The sequence below is a fragment of the Marmota monax genome, unplaced genomic scaffold, assembly GCF_021218885.2.
Source record: "Marmota monax isolate L192 unplaced genomic scaffold, Marmota_monax_Labrador192_F-V1.1 WCK01_AAM20220418_F8-fsc00010, whole genome shotgun sequence".
NCBI lineage: Eukaryota > Metazoa > Chordata > Mammalia > Rodentia > Sciuridae > Marmota > Marmota monax.
This window is the reverse complement of record NW_026692321.1, coordinates 3,929,819-3,948,695: the sequence shown is the minus strand read 5'-3', so window position 1 is coordinate 3,948,695 and position 18,877 is coordinate 3,929,819. Positions and strand designations below refer to the sequence as shown.

General features: G+C 54.9%; 1 long non-coding RNA gene across 10 annotated transcripts; it reads left to right on the top strand.

Moving 5' to 3' along the window:
* The first annotated feature begins 423 nt into the window (after positions 1-423).
* On the top strand, positions 424-18,355 carry LOC124090566 (uncharacterized). Of its 10 annotated transcripts, none has more exons than XR_009226529.1 (7): positions 424-590; positions 4,712-4,918; positions 8,486-8,674; positions 9,681-14,457; positions 15,023-15,265; positions 15,636-17,793; positions 18,098-18,355. It is a non-coding gene; the product is annotated as an uncharacterized LOC124090566 (long non-coding RNA). The 10 variants fall into 10 exon arrangements; XR_009226527.1 differs by having other exon boundaries at positions 15,636-17,926; XR_009226530.1 differs by having other exon boundaries at positions 426-590; positions 15,636-16,417; positions 18,098-18,354.
* Positions 18,356-18,877: the final 522 nt, after the last annotated feature.

The window sequence follows — 18,877 nt, the reverse complement described above, 5'->3', positions numbered from 1 at the left end:
GAGGAGGGAAGGAAGGCAGGAGTTCCCTCAAGAAGCAGGGTGCTTCAGAGGAAAGTGGGTCAGGCAATGATCTGGAGGTGGCCAGAGCTGGTGACTCAGACACTGCTGTCCAGGAAAGGGCAGGGTGCTGAGAAGTGCTGGGGGACCCTGGGGTGAGGGAGGGCAGGACCCGGGAAGGAAGCAGGGCGGAGACTGAGGGCTGGGGCTGTTAAGCTACAAATGAGGTGTCCACACAAGAAGACTTTGCGGTGACAAATAGCTGGAGGAGGAGTGATTCCCAAAGGAACAGGGGGTGCTCATGTCATGTGGGCGGCCGAGTTATGCTGAAGGAGAGGAAGGGTCAGCCTCTCATGAATGTGCGTGGGAGGCTGGCTGCATCCGAGAAAGAGTTAATGATTAAGCTGCCTGCACCACTGCCCTGGGCAGGGGCTGACCCCAGTCCTCGCCCGCCCCTTTGGTATGTGGCCCACACGGGGAGACGGCAGGAAGCTCAGACCGTGGCCCCCAACAGCAAGGCGTCATAGTTGTGGAAACAGCCAGGACCGGAAATTAGTGAGGCTGATTAGGAAAGTCAACTTGGCTTGACTCGAGTAAGTAAGGAGAAGGAGAGAGCGAGGGAAAGGGAACCGGCATTCGATGGGTCCTCAGGTGAGGCGGGATCTGCAGGACTGCGGCTCCGAGTGTTAAGTAGTTGGCAGGAGCCTCTGCAGCTGGCAGGGCGGCTGAGATGGGAACGAGGGAGCAGGCTTGTTGTGCCCGACCTCAGCACGAGACCCCACAGCTGCCCAGACTTCACCAGGCGACTGAAGCAGCACAGCGGAGGCTCCTGGCCCCTGAACAGGAAATGGGGCCCCCAGCTCCCCCCTGCCTCAGCCCCTGGGGATTTTCTGGGAACAGCCACCATTACCTGCTCGGTGACCCTGAAGGCCTTGTGGCTTCTGGAGAAGGGTTAACGGAGCCTTCTTCCTGTAGGTGGGTGGATCAAATGAGGTTTCAGGATGCTGTTTGTCTGAGGGTTGCATATCGCTGGTTTCTAGAGACCTGAGCAACATTTAGGGTCTTCTGGGTGGAAGGAGCAGGGCTGTGCCATGCCCCTAACTCTGGTGCCCCTAACCCAGCAAGCCTCTCCCAGGCTGTGGCTGCTGTCGCTAGCTCCATCCCTTCCCCACGTGTCCTGAGTGGGGGCCATGTCCAGGCCACCCTCTCTCTCTGCCCTGCCAGGCCACCCTCTCTCTCTGCATCTGTGATGGGTGCCGCCACCCTTTTTGATAATGGTACTTGTGTCCCAGAGGCCCTCCTGAGTCCCTTAGGACTCTCATAACAATGCTATCTCATTCCTACTTCTGGGCCCCTATTGGTGTCCCCCAGACACCCTCATGGCCTGAATGCTTCCTGTTCTCCAGCTCCATCTCCCCTCTAGGGACCATGACCTACATACCAGGAGTCTTCTCCCCACACTCAGCCCTTGTGGTTGATTCCCGCCCATGACTTACTAGGAAAGTCACCTCCTTGAAGAATGAGACACCCAAACAGGTGTCTTCACAAAACAAGATCTGTGGGGACTGCACCCAGGGACTTTTGCTCCCCGATTACAAAGTCAGCCCAAGGTGAGGGCCCTAAAGTCAGCTGGCTGCTCCCAGGCTCTGGCCTGGACCTAATGATGTCTCTGCGGTCACAGAATGTCCTGTAGGAATTACCTGGACTCTGGTGGTCAGAATAACAGCCCTCAGGGATGTTCGTGCCCAACGCCCCAGACCCTGATAATATGGCACACACCTGGCAAGGGGACTTGGCAGATGTGAGTAAGTTAAGGATATGGAGACGGGAGATGATCTGGGCTACCAGGTGGGCCTGATGTAATCTAGAGGGTGCTCCCATGCAAGGCAGAAGATTGCTGATGTCCTCATGATGTCATGCGAGAACCTGAGTGGCGGCAGCTGGCTTTAAAGGTAGCAGGTAGCCAGAGAAGATGGAGAAGCCGCGTGAACAGGTCTTCCCTAGAGCCTCCAGTACACACAGCCCTGCCCACATCCTGAGTGGCCCACTGAGACCCGCTTCAGGCCCTGGCCTGCAGAAGCTGGGGGTGATAAATCCGTGTTCGTGATGATGTGTAGAGCAGCAGTAGAAAGCCGTCTATTCAGGCATCCTTCGCCTGACATGGTTCAGGGAGCCGTTCTCCATGTGCACAGGCCTGTGGCGAAAAAGGGGCCACAGGGCGTGAGGAACCCGTGAACCAGAGGTTCTGGAACCTTCTCTCACCTGGTCTTCCAGCAGGCAATGCCTCATTAGGGCCCTGCTCAGAGAACTGGGCTTTCTTCACCCTCCCCTAGCTAGCCCGAGCCCTGCCGCACAGCACTCCTCACTCCTCACGTCTCTGGGCCGGAGCTGCAGTAGGTGGCCCTTTTCTGGTTCTGGAAGCTGATTGCTCAAGCTGAGCAGATAAGCCTGGGCCCCACAGCAGGAAGAGCAAAGGCCAGGTGTGAGCCCCCCGTCTTCTCCCAGGAGACCATGTCCCTGAGGCAGTGCCCACCACTGTGAAGCCTCCGTGGGCCCAGCCCTTCTCCCAAGGGAGGCATGTGGTGAGTGTGGGGTGGCCTGGGTTTGTGGGGCCACGAGAACGCCGGTAACTTTTTATCCAGGAGCAGTTTGCTTGAGGATTAACTGGGGTTCGAAATGCCCCAAGGTCTTGTGAAGGACATGTTTATGAGACTAAGTGGCCCAGTGAGCAGACCTGTGTGGGAGGAAGCAATCTCTCAGGGGCTTTGGAGGGATCTTGGGTCCTGGGGAGACCATGGGCAGAGCAGGACAGAGTGGGGGTCCCGCAGCAAGAAAGGCCACCGTGGCAGGAATCTTTAACTTCCCGATTCCAAGCAAAAGAGCCCAGCTTCAAAACCTTCTCACAAGTCTTCTCTGTTCCAACAGGGTTGGGGTTTTATTTGCTTTCTTGGGGACTTCAGTCCATGCCCTGTGAGGTGGACCCCTAAGTTCTGGGAGTTTCTAGAAGGTGAATGACTCATTTTGGATGAAAGTGATCATATTTAGGTTCACTCAGAATAGGAGCCTTTTTTTTAAAACTTTTATTTATTTATTTTTATGTGGTGCTGAGGATTGAACCCAGGGCCTTGCACATGTGAGGTGAGCGCTCTACCCAGAATAGGAGCCTTTTAAAAGTAATGCTCCTGGAAAATAAAAATTTGAGACTTCTGAGGTTAAAATCAGTAAAACCAATTGCAGTATCCTTTTTTTTTTTGGTACCGGGATTGATCTCAGGGCACTCAACCACTGAGCCACATTCCCAGCCCTACTTTGAAATTTAATTTAGAGGCAGGGTCTCACTGAGTTGCTTAGCACCTTATTTTTGCTGAGGCTGGCTTTGAACTCATCATCCTCCTGCCTCAGCCTCCTGAGGCGCTGAGATTACAGGCATGCACCATGGCGCCCAGCCTGCAGTTCCCATTTTAAAGTACATTTGTTAGCACATATTCTATTATTTTATGAGTAAAAATCTTGTTTCCTGAATCTTAAAATGGAAGGCTACTTATATATATCAGAGGTAGCTTGGCCTTTACAAGAAATTTTCAATGAAAGTATAATGTCCATACAGAGACATTTAATAATTACATGTGTATTGCTACAGGAAAGATCATGTCCCCTGCCGTTGGACCCTTAATATGACATAGAGGGTAAAATAGACAAACTCATAAAAATTTATGTAGGTGCTAAGAGTCTTTTCTATTGAACTTTCTATTAACTTCTTCCATCAGTTGCTGATCATCTATTGAGCACAGTCCTTCTGGGTTGTGGTCATCGGCACAGTTTTTGGAGGCCCAGCAGCCTGCTGTGGTCTGCACACGTCATTTCAGTCTGTGGTCACCAGGGCTTACTTGGTAGACTCTACAATGACCCTCAGTTCAGAGATGGGGAGATGGAGGCACAGCTGGGGTCGATGGCCGAGAGTCACAAGAATGGCTGCTGCTGTCTTGCTGTCCGGGTGGCAGGGAGGGTCTGCATCTCCTTTCCTCCTGCATGTGGCAGTGGCCAGGAGGTTCTGGGCATCTGGGATGCACCCCGGTGTGGAGCAGGCCTTTGTCATGTGTCTCCCCTGCCCCAGGGGCACGCAGCCTGCTGGACGAGGCAGGGCCAGGCTCCGACCCAGCACTGGCCAACTTTACCCCATCCATCGCACGGGGCTGCAGCAACGTCTCGGCCATCAGCGCTCAGAGTCCTGGGAGGAAGGGAAGTGGGAAGGTGACACATCTTTCATTTTACATTTGCTACACCGACGTGTCAAGTAGAAATTAGAACCACGCTCGTTTCTGGATGTTCACACACCTGAAAAAGAAGAGAGGTGACAGGCAGCACTTGCTCACCTCTTAGGTGCATACACATGACTTGGTGACTTAAAGGCACAGGGAGCCCAGGCTCAGCAGTAGTGGTGATGTTGCCTTCACATAAGAACCCTGGGGGAGAAGCCCAGGCCCTGGTGTTCTACAGAGGAGTGGTCCCTGGTGGTGACCACTTGACCCAAACATTGCCCCTGGGGTGACGGTTTGCCCGCTCCTCGGGCCTGCGTGGCTGGACACACTGACTCCCTGACCTTCCCTTCCTCCCTGGTCTCTGAGGGTGGCGGTGGCTGAGCACGGCTGGCCTCCTTCCGCTCTTAGAAACAAATGCTCCTGTATGACAAAGTGTCCGATTCCTTCTCTTCCAGGAAGTCTCATTGGGAGATGACTGTTGCCACCAAGGACACAGGGAGGACACAGAGTCGAGACTCACCCTCACCTGCTCGAGGCAGGCCCGGATGCCAAGGATGGTGACTGTGAGTTGTCCTCCGGGTGCCTCTCCTCCAAGCCTCACTGGCAGGTGGACCAAGAGACCGGCGGGGGCTGGTCTGCTCGGACACAGACTCTGTCACAAGGTCTGCCTGGGAGGTGGGCCGGGAGAGACCAACGGGGCCCGGGTTTATGGGCAGAACCGAGCATGGAGGAGTGAAGCTTCCACCCCTCCAGGTGGCACCTGGAGGTCCCTCACTTCTGAGAGGCCTCGAAAGGTGGTCTTGGCAGTGACTTGTGAGTTGACTATCTGATCACAGTTGGGGCTCTTCTCTTGGTGGCTGTGTGGCAGCTTCCCCAAAGCACAGAGCACACCATTCCTAATGCCATAGCCTATGTGACTCTCCTGTTCCTCGTGCTGCTGCTGGCCAGCCACAGCTGGGGGCTGGCTCTGGTCTGTGCCTGCCGTGAGGTGTGGGTGGGAGAAATGCATCTCTCTAAACGCGATTCACCGAGAAGGCTCAGTGAGTCCAGTTCCACAAAATCAAACAGGAAAACTAGGCAACTTCCACACTTGGCTGGTCAGTGTGCTGTCCAGGCAAAGGGACCATGCGGCCTGGGGCTGAGCAGTGCCCTGGCAGCTCAGACCCGAGCCTCTGGGTGTTTGGGCCTCATCTGCTGTGTGACCTCAGATATACTCTAGAGGAACAGCTCTGGGCTTCCCTGGCCTGCTCTGCAGAGTGAGAGGAGTGAAGCACGTGGGTGGTGGTCCATTGAGGCCTCAGCTGCCCCTTGTCCCTGCCTACCCACCCCCGCTGGTCCCATGATTCTCTCTATGGTTTCAACCCTCTTTTGGCCCTTATTATTTGTGTGGTTGTGAGCAAACATCACGACCTCTCTGAGCCTTGGCTGCCTGACCTGTAAAACTTCTGTGATGATCCTTGCTTCCAAAGGTGCACGAGAAGGTGTGGGGCATCTGAGCCGGCTGGCAGGCGTTTGCAGGGGATCAAAAGGACGTCACTTCTCTAACTTCCTGCTGTCTTTAAAAGTGGTCCCTTCTTTGCCCCTTTCCTGCTGTCCACACATTTCTGTCTCGGGTGGCTCTACGGAGCTTGGCCTGTGGGTCACCCTCTGCTGCACCTTGGTGGGTGCTCTCCCTGCCTGATGATCCCTCCTTGGTTCTAGCCACTTCTACAGCCCCCAGACCAGGGGAAGGGGCTTGGGAGGCCAAGAAGAGGGAGCTACAATGGCGCCTCTGAGCACCATGCCAGGCTCCCCAGTTAGGGCCTCCCGGCCTGGGCAGGGGCAGGCCTGGTGCCCCCTGGCAGGATGCTGGCAGCACAGAGCGCTTCTGAATACGAGGTTTCTTTTCTGCACAAAAGTAAAGAAGACCACGTTTTCACAGGGCTTTTCAGATGCTGTTGCCAGTCTCAGGGTGGCCTCAGGCACATGGAGACCGGGGTAGGAGGCTCCTGGGTCCTGAAGACTCAAGGACATGTGACGCTGTCCTGCAGGGTGTGAGCAGTTCTGGAATGGGGTCCTTTGGAAGGAAGGCATCAAAAAAAGGAAGGAAGAGGGACCTGCTATCTCCCCACCCCTGGGCTGTTGGGGATCTGCTTTTGACCTGGTCACCCCTCAGAGGCTGGGCTCCTGGCTTGGGGCCATCTGTGTGGCTGTGTGTCAGGACTGGCCTTCTTCCCTTAAGGAGGCCGTGGGGACAGTTGCTGCGGTGAGAAGGGAATTGGAAGGGAATTGCAATGAGATCCTGACCCTAGCACCCTGGCGCCGGGGAGCCTATTGAGGCAAGACATGGCGGGGGACATGACTCCAGAATAAGCCTGGGGTCCCATCTGTGGCTTTCTGTGCTCTGAGGTGGCAGCAAGACCGGCTGCTTTAACTCTCCCTTTCCTTTGCTGGCTGTGAGGTTGGGTGGCTGCGAGGGCGAGGGGGTCCCGGTGAGGCTGCTCCCTGAAAGGTGGGGGCCTTGATTGATTCGGCTTCCTCCGGGGCCAGTGCCAGAGATCTGCCTTCGCTCCCCAGGCCTGCTGGCACGAGGGGAGGCTGAGGTGTGGCAAGGCGTGTGGCGGCTCTGCACCTGGGCCCACGCCCAGCCACCGGCACTGGCCCTGACCCTCCTCAGCAGCCAGGCCCTCAGCCTTGAGATTTTATGGGGCAGGCAAGGGCAGGGTCCTCTCTGTTTGCCCACCCCACCTAGGTCAGTGCGAGCCTGACGGAGGTCACACAACTCTTTATCACACCACTCCCTGTGTAGAAAAATCCCTGTAATTTGGGGATTTTCTTTTTATCTTTTAGTTTTATGGTTAAATGACTATGACTATGGTCTGTGTGTTTAGCTGTAGAGTTAAATTCCATATCCACTGAGATTTCTCTCTCGCTCTCACACAGACTTGGACACAAAGACACACAGACACAGGCAGACACACAGAGCTCCTCTGCTCTGGTCTCCGCTGCCCCCTGTGGAGCTGGGATCATCCTGCTCTGGGTGCCCCTGGGCTGGTGGGTGCTTGTGAGGCCTGGGTCCCAGCCGAGGGGAGCGGGGTGGGCTGCTGGGGTGTGGGTGCTCTAGCCAGGGCCTTATTTTCTCTTTGGCTTCACTTTTCTGGTTTGTTTGCTGGAGCTCTTTATGAGGTTTCAATCGAAGAAATAGTTCTTCTGCTGAAAATCACTGGCCCACGTCTCACTGTGCTGAGGCCCTCAGGAGGGTGCAGCCAGCACCCATGGTCCCATGCTGATGCCAGCTAGCGGGTGGCTGACATGGGGGAGCCTGGGCTGTGGGCCGCAGCCATGTTAGGGGTGGGGTTGGAAGTGGTGCTGGGGCAGGAGACCTGGCTCTGCAGAGGCTTCCTGGGGAGGAATAGGGCAGTGTGCTCTCCTCGTGCTCTCCCCCCGGGGTCCACCCATCTGTCCATCACCCATCTGTCCATCACCCATCTGTCTGCTCTAAGCCCCACCCACAGTCCATACACCATGCAGGCCACCACCAGTCCCAGCCACTGCTCCTGGTGGCTGTGAATTGAGGGCCCTGTGGGCTGAGCTGCATGACTCAGGTCATTGCAGCCTCTGAGACCAGTGGCCATGGACCTGGACCACTGCAGCAGGGCCTGAGGCCAACAGGAGGGACCCGGTCCAGGCTGGATGGAGAGTCCAGCCCTGCAGGCTGATCAGGGTGGGACCCAGGGTGGGCAACAACCAAGGCAGAGGTCCCAGAGTGCAGGCTGCTCTGAGAGGCCTCCTCTTGTGGTAGGGTGGTCCCTGCAGGACAGGGTCACAGGCGGGCATCTGGGTGGGCTGGGGGGCAGGGCCTCAACTACGAGCCTGGCCAGGCAGGAGTACCTGGGCAAGGTGCAGCCCTCATCCTGGCTGCTGGCACATGCCCAGGCTCAGAATCAGGGGCTCCGGGGTGGACCAGACGTCTGGATTGTCGGGTTCCAGGAGGACTTGGCAAACACAGCGGCTGCACTCCCAGCCCAGAGGCGCGCTCCTGCGCCCCCCACCCCCATGGTCTCCCCCTGCCCCCTTTCCTCCCTCTCACCTCTCAGTCAGGCCCGAGTTGACAATGCACTTAATGTTCAACCTGCCCTGCCTCCCCGCCCGGGTGACCTTCCCTTGTTCTCCTTCTTGGTGTGACCCTTAACCTACTGCGTAACTCATTTATGTACCAAGTCTGTCACTTATTATCTATCTCCCCCCAGGTCATGGATCCTCCACCAGTGCCTATTCTGTGGATGAATTAGGCCTGCAAACCCTGAGCTTGGCTCTTGGGGACAAGGTCAATCCTTCCCCCACCTCCTATGAGGTGTGATTGTTGGAAATACGTGCATCTATCAAAAGGACATGAAATGCCTGCTCAGAGCCTGCATCCCTTCCAGAAAATACTTCAGGTAATGAGGCCCCATGAGTAGCAAGACTTTCAGTCACATTGTTTGTTCTGGGGCAAAGAAAAATGTCCCAGGTACTGGCAGAGAAGGAGAGGCACCATTACTGTGCGAAAGGGATGCATGTTAGCACCCGTGGTCCCAATGTACCACTGTCCCCCCTTTAGAGAGAGCAAACTGAGGCTCAGGGAAGTTGACATCGTCCCTCCAGCAACTCTTGGCTTGGGCGAGTTTGCTGTTCAGGCTCCTCCAACGCTAGAAGCCTCCACCTGTGCCCCTCACCCCACTACCCTCCACCCAGATCAATGTCGCTTCCTCATTCCAAATTCTCAGGAATGACCTGACACTTCCCTGGTTGTGCTGTGCCTCTGATCCCTGTGGTTCAGCTGTCCCTGAGGGGCAGCACCGGGCCTGGGGGCTCTTGGCGTGAGCCGCTGAGGCTGGTATGCGACACCAGCTCCTGGCACCAGGCAAGCACACAGGCCTGGTCTTAGCCTGGGGGAGGCCTGGAGATGCAGCTGAGTCCCTTTGGTCCTGCAGAGGAGCTGCTAGCCAGCCCCCGTCTCAGGCCACCTGGGGGGTCCCATGGTGGGAGGACCTGTTCCCACAGACCCTGGGCTTCTGTTTTCTCTGTGAGGTGAAGTGGGGCAAGACTGGGGACAAGGTGGCTCTGAGCTTGAGGAGTGCAAAGGGGGTGGTCGTGGTCCCCTTGGGGTGGCTGGAAGAGTCACTGGTTGGAGGAGCTGACTCCTGAGTGCTGCAGGATCCTGGGGATGGGTGTGAGGTGGGCTCAGTATTCAGCTTCCTATCCTCCGGGTAGGCCCCTGTCTTCTGCTGCACCCTGTCTTTTGCTGGTGCCTGGAACTTCTGCCATAGACACTCTCCTGCTCCCCTCTCTGGAGAATGGACCTTGTCTCTGCTGGGGTGCAGGGTGGGGGAGTTGAGGACCTAATTGCTTCTGAAGCACATTTTCAAGCAACTCTGATCATAGCCCCACTCCCATGATTTTCAGAAGGAGCTGTACCATCATCCCAAGCCCATTGTGGATTCCGCTGGTAAAACTGGTAGCTTCTTGCCTGGAAGGTCCTTGGCTGAGACTTTAGAGTTCCCAGGTCCCTCTACTAGTGTGCTCCTTGCCAAGGACTAAGGACTTGCCTCTCAGAGCCTGCATTCCTTCCAGAAAATTCTTCAGGTAACGAGGCCCTGAAATTCCCCATCCTGTAGGTCCCAACCCTGCTCCTGTGCTGCCAGGCTAAGCCCCCCACCTGGGTGGGTCCTAAGTCAACATGACGATGTGCTTATAAGAAGACAGCCATGTGAAGACAGAGACGGGGGGACCCTGTGAGAAGCTTGAGAAATGCCTCTCCAAGGAAAGGAGTGGCCAGGATTGGAGGCCATTGCCAGTGCTGACCTCTGCCACAGCCTCAGAAGGAATCAGCACCAGGGAATACATCTCTGTTGTTAAACCCAGCCAGCATGTGGTCACTTGTTACTGCAGACCTAGCCAGGGATACCTGGCCTTTCACACCATCAAGAAGGTGTCAAGGGAGAGGACAGAAGAATTTTTTAAAAACCTTTGAATAAAGTTTATCATCTTGGTTTTAGAGTTTTTATTTTTTTTTAAGAGTTAGGCTCAGTGGCCTTCTTTGTCACTCTTGCTCAAGTCTTGCGTGTGGTGGGGTGAGCTGGTAGGCTTTCTGGGTTCCCCCAGCTCTTGCTGAGGACTCAGCCTCCCTCTGTGCGCCCTGCCAATGCCCACTCACCTCCTTGGCAGCTCCAGCCTTTCCATGCTGTGCCCCACCCCCAGTCTTTTCCCTGTGTCTGAAGCAGTGCTGCCAATAAGATTTTTTGTGTTGAAGAGAATGTTCTTTATCCACACTATTCAATATGGCGGCCACCAACTACATTGGTGGCTATTGAGCACTGGGGATGTGGCTGTTGTGACCTAGAAACTGGAATTTAGAAATTACTTAGTAAAAGTGTTAATCAGGCTCATGGGGATAGTGGCTGCCATATTGGATAGTACAGATTTATGCGGCAAAGCCAAACAAAATTTCTGTTTGATGGATTTGGTATGACAGTAGAGGACTATGTTCTATCTGCCATCTTTACCTTAGTATCTCTTGCAAGTCTCAATTTTATTTCAAAGAGATCTTAGAACTAAATCAGCAGTAGTGAGTTAAAGAAAAGAAAGTACTGGTTCTGTACAGCTGGGCCCTGTCATGAGGGAGGCAGCCTTTGTGGCTGTCCTTCCTGTCACAGGCTGAGACAGGTCGGGGAGAAAGGAGCTGTTTGTGAATTACTTGGGGTCTTTGGAGAGCTGGCCCCATGGGCTGGTCTCAGTCTCTTCCAGGTGGGCTCACAGCCTCCAGGGACAACACTGGCTAACCTGGGGACTCCTAGCCACCCAAGTTGATCTCCCAGGCCCTGCGGCCACAGGCTGCTAGAAAACAGATTGGGTTGGTAAAAATATGTGTGTGTGTTCTCAGGGAACCTGAGAAAATCACACCTCCACTTTGACAAAAAAATCTGTTTGTGCCGCTCCAATAATCACTTGGTGGCTGGTGGGATAGCGGGCCATATGTCTGTGAAGTGGCTAGCCCAGGAGACACTCTACCTCCACCGCGCTTTGCAAAATACCTTTCTCTAGCTCATCAGTTTCAGAATAGAAAGAAATGAAGCCACTGGCCTTGGCTTCCAAGCACCAAGCAGGAGAACATTGGCTCCTGGAGAGGGAGAGTGGGCCTGATGGACGGCCTCGGGTGTCTGTGACGCCTGCGGGCTTGGGGGTGAATGCAGCCAGCAACATTTTTAAGTTTGTCGGGGGTAAGGGAAGATGCTGGCACCCAGAGAGCAGGAAGCAGTCCTTGAGTGAGCGAGGAAGGCTCCATCTGCAGAAGCAGGACTGTTTGGGGGTGATTTCGCCTCCTGGGAACGCGGCTTCCATCTCCAGGAAGTGGTGTGTCTGAGAACCTCGCGGGGCTCATGATGTTCCATCTTGTAACAGGAGGAGGCACCTGTCCATTGCAAGACTTGCTCTTTCTCTATGTCCCTGTCCCTTGTCTGGTGTCAGCTGTTCTGGGATAATGAGCACCCTGCCCACAGCTGCTTCCCGCTCGAGCCTGCCTCTTCGGCTAGCTTTGGGACCTCAGGCAGATACGATGCTGTAGGTCTTGATGTTCTCACACGTGACCCTGAAGAATAGCCCCAGACGACATCAAGAAATGCAGCAAAAGCTGGGTGCGGTGGCCCACGCCTGTAATCCCAGCGGCTCTCAAGTTCAAAGCCAGCCTCAGCAATTTATCTAGGTCCTAAGCAACCCAGCAAGACCCTGTCTCTAAATGCAATATTAAAAAGGGTTGGGCATGTTGCTTAGTGATTAAGCCCCTCTGGGTTCAATCCCAGGTACAAAAAAAAAAAGCAAACATTTAAACAAGTAGTTGACGCCCATGTCCATTTTAGTTTTATATTAAAAATCTGGGTTTTCAGTTTTCTGTGTGTTGTAATCAAGATGCCCCCTCCTCCTTTCATTAATAAAGTTCTGATGACTGTGGGGCCTTAGGTCAATAGCTCTGCTGAAGATCTGATTTGGGGACGTGGTCTCAGCCAGTCTTGAGCTGCCCTGAGCTACCAATGCTTGCTGATTCTGGGGTCCTGCTCGAGCACCTTTCCATCCCCCCAAGGCAAGAGGAGACCCTGGTGGAGCTCTGTGCACATCAGCTTCCTGGTGCTGCTGGCCCCCTGTGGCTGCTGGGGGGCTGGAGTACGGTGCCCGAGAAGCATTGCCTGGAGGCCACCCCCCAGAGCCCCGCTGGCTCCTACCTGAACTGGGGAGGCTCCCATGTCCTTCTACTCCTGCCTCCCAGAGGGCCACCCGTTCAGTCTGCAGATCTGACCCACCTCCTCCTGCTAACCCCCTGCTCTGGGGAGATAGTCCTGGCTGGATCCTCTCCACTTCTCCCAGCTGAACGCAGCTTTCTTTCCAGTCTCGTCCCCCATAGGCAGCACTGCTGCAAGCCCCCGCCTCTGTCTACACGCTCTCTCTCCCGGAAAAGACCCAGAGCCCAGCCAGCGTCAGCTCAAGAGGCACCACTATGACCTGTCTTTACACACTGCACCACAGGCAGAGTCTGAGGCTACCTCTGCTGGGTGTCCAAAACTTCCATACACCTGGATTAGAACATTCTGGAATTTTTATCTGTATGTTTTCTTTTTTAAGGCAGGATCTTAATATGTTGCCCAGGCTGGCCTCCAGCTTATGATCCTTCTGCCTTGGCCTCCCCAGTAACTCAGATAATAGGCACGTGCCACTGTACCTGGCCACTCGTGGCATTTTCTTGTAACTGCTTTTTAGAGCCTGACTTTCCCCACTAGATAGGTTAAGGGTGTCACTGTGTGCCAGTCACTGGGCCAAGAACTGGAGAGTGCCACCATCTGTGAGAAAGGTACTAGTGTAATTTCTATTTAAAATTATAACGGGGAGACTGAGGCACAAAGAGGTTAAGGAACTTGCCTGAGCTCCCACAGCCAGCAAGTTCCAAGGCCGTGGGTGGGACTGCTCTGCTTTATCCTCTGTGGCCCACATTGTACCTCCTGAATGCTGGTCCTCAGTGCATGCTCACTAAGGGCCTGTGGTGCGCTCTTGGGGATGAGTTCTGTTCTCAGTTTTCCTCCATCCTCTTGTACCTGCTTCCACCTCGGCTTCCCTTAGAAATCCCCCTACTTCCCCTTCCTGGTGAATTTCTTAATTGTAAGGTTTTCACCATACTTTGTTGAAATTTGATTTTGTTCCTAAAAGTGAGCACTGTTCCTCTTACCTAGTCACTCCCAGGGGTGCCAGCGCTGCCTGGGATACTTTGATTGGCTCCCTTAGGATCTGATGGCACTCGGCTCGGAGGCCATGCGGGGAGACGGTTTCCGGGACATTCCATTGCCGTCTGTGCAAAGCTGACGTCATTGAGGAGATGCCACTAACACCTGCTCCCTGAGTACTTTCCCCAACATCTCTTTAAAGCATGCACTTTGAAGCTCTGTACCCTGAATGGCTGCCATGTGTGGGGAAGCAGAGGGGATGCTGTCCTAGGGCGGTCCTGACAGTGCCACAGACCGGGTGGCTTCAACAGACGAACTTGTCCTCTTAGCACCTGGACGCTAGAAGTGCAAGGCCAAGCGCCAGCAGCGTGGCTCTCTCCAGAGGCCTCTCTCCCTCTTGCATGTGGCATCCTCTTTCTGTGTCCTCACGTGGTCAACCCCTGTGCATGTCAATGTCCTAATCTCTTCCTAACAAGGACACAGATTGCATCAGGGTCCACCCTCGTGACCTCGGTTAACTTTCATAGGCTTGAAAAGCTCTGTCTCCAAATGCAGTCCCCTTTTGGGCTACCAGGAGCTAGAGTTCAACACAGGGATCTTGGAAGACACATGTCAGCCCCAAAGGACGCTGGACGAAGCTCTGGCGGTTCCCGGCTCTGCACCCAGCATTCTGTGGCCTCAGCAAATCCCTGCCCCTCTGGATGTCCGTTTCCTTATTATGAAGGCAGAGGGTCCGACAGGGTCACCCTGGGCCCTCACAGCTAAGCCTCACTGAGTGGCGTGGTGAAGGACACACTGCTCCCATGACCCGGGCAACAGGGAGTTTTCACCCATCAAGGCCACTAATCCCGTGAGCGCTGATGTTTCTCAACATTTGACAACAAACTTTATGATCCCCGTTGGCAGGTGAAGTGCTTCTCCTCAGCCGGAGCGGCCAGCCGCAGTGCCCAGGCTGGACACATCCCGGGGGAAGCCAGGTCTGGTCTTTTCCAGTGTTTAGTCCCGAGGTGGCAGCTCCAACTCCCACTGAGGGAAAGAAGGTGTCTGGTGTTTTCTGAGGGAACAAAGGCATTTTCTGTTCAGGGTGGCTCTGTACACACGCACTCCTGAAGATCAAAGCCAAGACAAACCAACCGGGGGATGAGAGTCAGAGAGGACAGACAGGCCCTTCTTGTTGTGGGTGTGGAGGGGGACTGGCCCGGTGACCACACGGCTTTGGCCAGCCGGGAGCCCCGGGTGACTTTCAGGATCCCGAGGGTCACATGTGCACTCAGTGCTCCAACACAAGCCTGAAGCAGGGGCGGGTAGCCTTTCCCGTGCTGAGCAGGAATGTGCCGGGTTGTGCGGTGCCCGGGCTCCGTCCTGCCTTCCCAGGTGGCAGTTGAGTTAGACCAAGCTGGTGTCCTTTGTCAGGGGCAAAGGGGACAAGAAGCAGGTGTTTAGTTCTCTCAACAGGACCCTGCCCTCCCTCAGTAGCTGACCTGGAGGGGGCTCCTTGGTTTTCTTTTTACTTTTTGAAGTCAGTTTTTTTTTTTTTTGCAGGTAACTGAACAGAATCTTCACTTTGTTATCCACAAAACTGCCACACTGACACCCAGGAGGAGCCGTAAGGACAGATGAGGCCTTGGGATGCAGAGCCAGATGGCAGCCCGGCCTTACTTGGCTAGTTGGAGTGTCCATTGATCTGGGTCAGACTGGCTGTGCCTGCGTGAGGGGATCTTCTTGTCGAGACACTGTGTTAGCTCTTCTTGAGCCCAGCGTGGTCATCTTCATTTTTTCTTTGAGGTTCAAAAAGTTTTAATTGACACATAATAGTTGTGCATATTTATGGGTACAGTGTAGTAATCAATACGAGGATACCTCCTACAAGGATCAAATCAGGGTGATTAGCATTTTCAGTTCCTTAACATTTGTCATTTCTTCGAGTTGGGAAACTTCAGATTCCTCTCGTCTGTTCTTTAGTCAAATATGAAATACATCGTCGTAAAACTGTAGTCACTTGACGGTGCCATAGGACACTGGCACTTACTCCTCCTGCTCTGCTGTAGTGTGGTCATTTGTGACCACCTGTGGTCATAGAGTCTTCCTACTGTCACGGCGTGGGCAGGCTTTCTCTTCCCTGACCCTCTGAGATCAGTGCTGTATTTCTGTTCAGGCTGTTGCAGATCAAGTGGAGGCCATCACGGCTTACAGTTGAAGGTCACTCAAATTATAAGAGAACAAGGGAAGACACTAGGACTGCTGTACCCAGGGACCAGGCTTGCTCTTCAGTCAGCGTCTCATGGACTTGCCTGCAGGAACCTGTGTCAGCCCTGCAATGGCCACTGTGGCCCTGGGGCCTCTCCAGTGCGTTGCTGGGCATCCGAGCGTGCTAGCTTACATTCGGTATGGATACACTGTGCATACGTCTAGTTAGCGGGGTTGCTGTGTTATTGAGGGGTGCTCTCCACATTTGTAACACCATTTACGTGTGATCCACTTAGAAGAAGCGTGACACAGCCCAGTGGGGCCTGATTACTTAGGGGTTATTTTGCATATTTCCAATGTTCGCAAAGGACCAGTGTATTCTCTGGTCGTGGGAAAAAGTAAATTGACGGAGAATGTCCCCAGCTGGAATTCCAGCAGGCAACAGAAGTTTGGTTTGTGAGAGGTGACAAGGGACAGGCCGGTGAAATCAACTGCTGCTCTGTCTGCAACTCTCTGTGTCCTGCAATTCCCCCGAGCACCTGAGGTCCTCGTGGCTTCGGGATGGGCCTTAACAGGGCAGGAGTTTTCTCCTTTGACAGTGGACTTTGCTCTCTTCTCCACCCGCAGGGAACAACAGAGTTGTCAGATCAGCAGGGAGTTGTGTGAGGTTTTGCCCTGAGGAGGTGCAATCAGAAGGACTTGTACTTTGCTCTTCCCCACAGGCAAATGCCTTCCCAGGACAGAGGGCAGGTAAACAGAAACTCCAAAATGCATGTGACCTTGCAACCTTTGCTTTGGGCTTCTGCTTGAATTGTGCCGACTGGGGGCAGATGTAGCAAAATCCAAGGGACACACACCTCAACATGTGAGAAGGGGTGCCCTCCCGTCCTGACACGTAGGAATCTTGGCACCACCCACAGAACTGGTAGTACTTAGCACACGGCTGGGGCCGAGAATGTCTCCCGGACTGTTTTGGAGAGTCGGCTTGTAGGTGGTAAGACCAAAGGCTGCCAGGGCAACAGAACAGGAAGACGCCGGTTTTGGTAGTTTTGAATCTTGTTCTGACACAGACCCAGTGACTGTTATGGGCTAAATTCTGCCTGCCCCCCCCCCCCCACACCATCTCCATTCACATGTTGAAGCCCTAACCCCCAAATGTGGGGGTATTCAGAGATAGTTTTGGCGTGGTGATGGAAGTCAAGTGAGGTTGTAAGGAAGGGGTCCAAATGTGATGGAATTGGTGACATTATGAGAAGGGTAAGGAAGAGAGAGAGGAGAGAAGGGGGGGGAAAGGGAGAGAATTCTCTCTGTGAGGATGTAGCAGGAAAGCAGGTGTCTGTAAGCCAGGAGGAGGTCCTGCATCAGACCCCAAGTTTGCCCAAACTTGGGTCTTGCCCTTCCAGGCTCCAGAACTGTGAAAAAATGAATAGGTGTTGCTTAAGCCACCCCATGTGTGGCCCTGGTTCCGACAGTCCAAGTCAGCAACATGGTGACTTGAGACAGTGTTCCACCTCTGGGTGCTTCTCAGCAACCTCTTTATGTCACATGAAGCTCATCACCCTGGCCTTGAAGGTGGTCGACGTGCAGTGGAATGACATTTGCAACACGACTGTCTCACCGAGGATGCACATGAAAGCTGTTTTCTGCTGGTCTGTGACCTCCCACCACCAAGGCCACACCTTATCCATTTCTGTGCTCTGACGCCTGACACAGGGGAGGTTCTCAGTACATGTCAGCTGAAGAATGGACGGAGGGTGGACAGACCAGTGGGGGCCGGTGCAGTGAGCTGCTGGGGTGCCCTGGTTGGCTGTAGTGAGCCCGTTAGTCACAAATAGTTGTGACAGGGAATCCCTGGGCATGGGGGCGCATGGCCCTGCCCAGATGGAAACCCAGCCCAAGGCTTGCCCTGAGGAAAGCCAAGAACCAATCTCAACGAGGAGAAATGTTCCCCACATATTTTCTAGGCATTGTTCCACTGGGATCCTTGACTCAGCCTCTCTCCTCAGGAGGAGGGAGCAGAGGAGGAGACTGAGCCACCAGGGAAGGCCATGGGTGGGGCCTCCCCTGGCCTCCAGGTCGCTGGGCAGGCTGGACCCTGCTACTTACATGCTGGTGATCCCACTCAGGTTAATCAACCTGCCTGAGCCTCAGTTTCTTCATCTGGAAAATCGGGATAGAAGCCCAAGGTCGCAGGGTGTTTGTGAGACTGACGTGCTGTGGCGAATGCCAGTGTCAAATGCTGCTTGTGGGAGCTTTGAGGTGGGCGGTGATTGAGGATTTGGGAGTCCTGCAGGGAGAGGGAAATATCGGGAGGAGAGGAGGGGTGGCCATGGGGACACATGGCCTACCGTGCCCAGGGCTGGCTCTGGCTCTGCAGACACTGTGGCCCCTGCATCCCTGTAAACTTCTACTGCTTCCTCTCTGTGCCAGGCTCTGTGCTCCGTGTCACTGAGCCAGGGACCTTGTCCAGGGCAGCCCAGGAGGCTGGCCCCCTGGACGCATCAAGGAAAGACAAGAGGCTCTGCTGTGGTGCTGTGCGGGCAGCTTGGGCCTAGAGGCCCCCCGGCTCATCGGGCAAGTGCTGTCCCTGCTGCTCACCTCCCTTTCTGCTGCATTTCCCACCCTTAGGAGCTGCCTGGGATTCCCGCCCGTCCTGCCTGCCTGCCTGCCCCGGGTCCTGGGCCACTCCTGCAGCTACGGGGGGGGGGGGGGGGGGGGGCAGGCTCTGGCCGTTGCTCACTCTTGGTGGCTTTTCCTGTAGCTCCCGAGCCCTGCAGGCGTTGGTCCACCCTCTCTGCTGCCCACACAGACAGGACTCGGCCGGGCTGGGTGGAGGCGGCCCTGGGAGCTGTGACTCAGTGCTGTCAGTCCGACTTTGGGTTTCTTTTGAAACAGGGCATAAGGCATGCTGGAGCAGCATCTTCTTGGTGACCCCCGTGCTCCTGGCAGTAGCTCCTGCTCCTGAGCACTGGACATCCAGTCACAGCCAGGAACCCAAGACCCCAGGATGGAAGCTGCTCCGCCTGGCGCTGTCCCCTGGGCTCTTCCGTGCACCAGGCCAGCAGCCCACTCCCCAGACCCAGCCCAGCCCCCACCACGAGGCACCATCATGTGATCACACCCGCAGAACCTTCTCCATCCTTTCTGTGTCCTCAGGGTCTCTCCAGAGTCACAAGACGTCACAGCATCAGCCAGCACCTCGGAGGGATG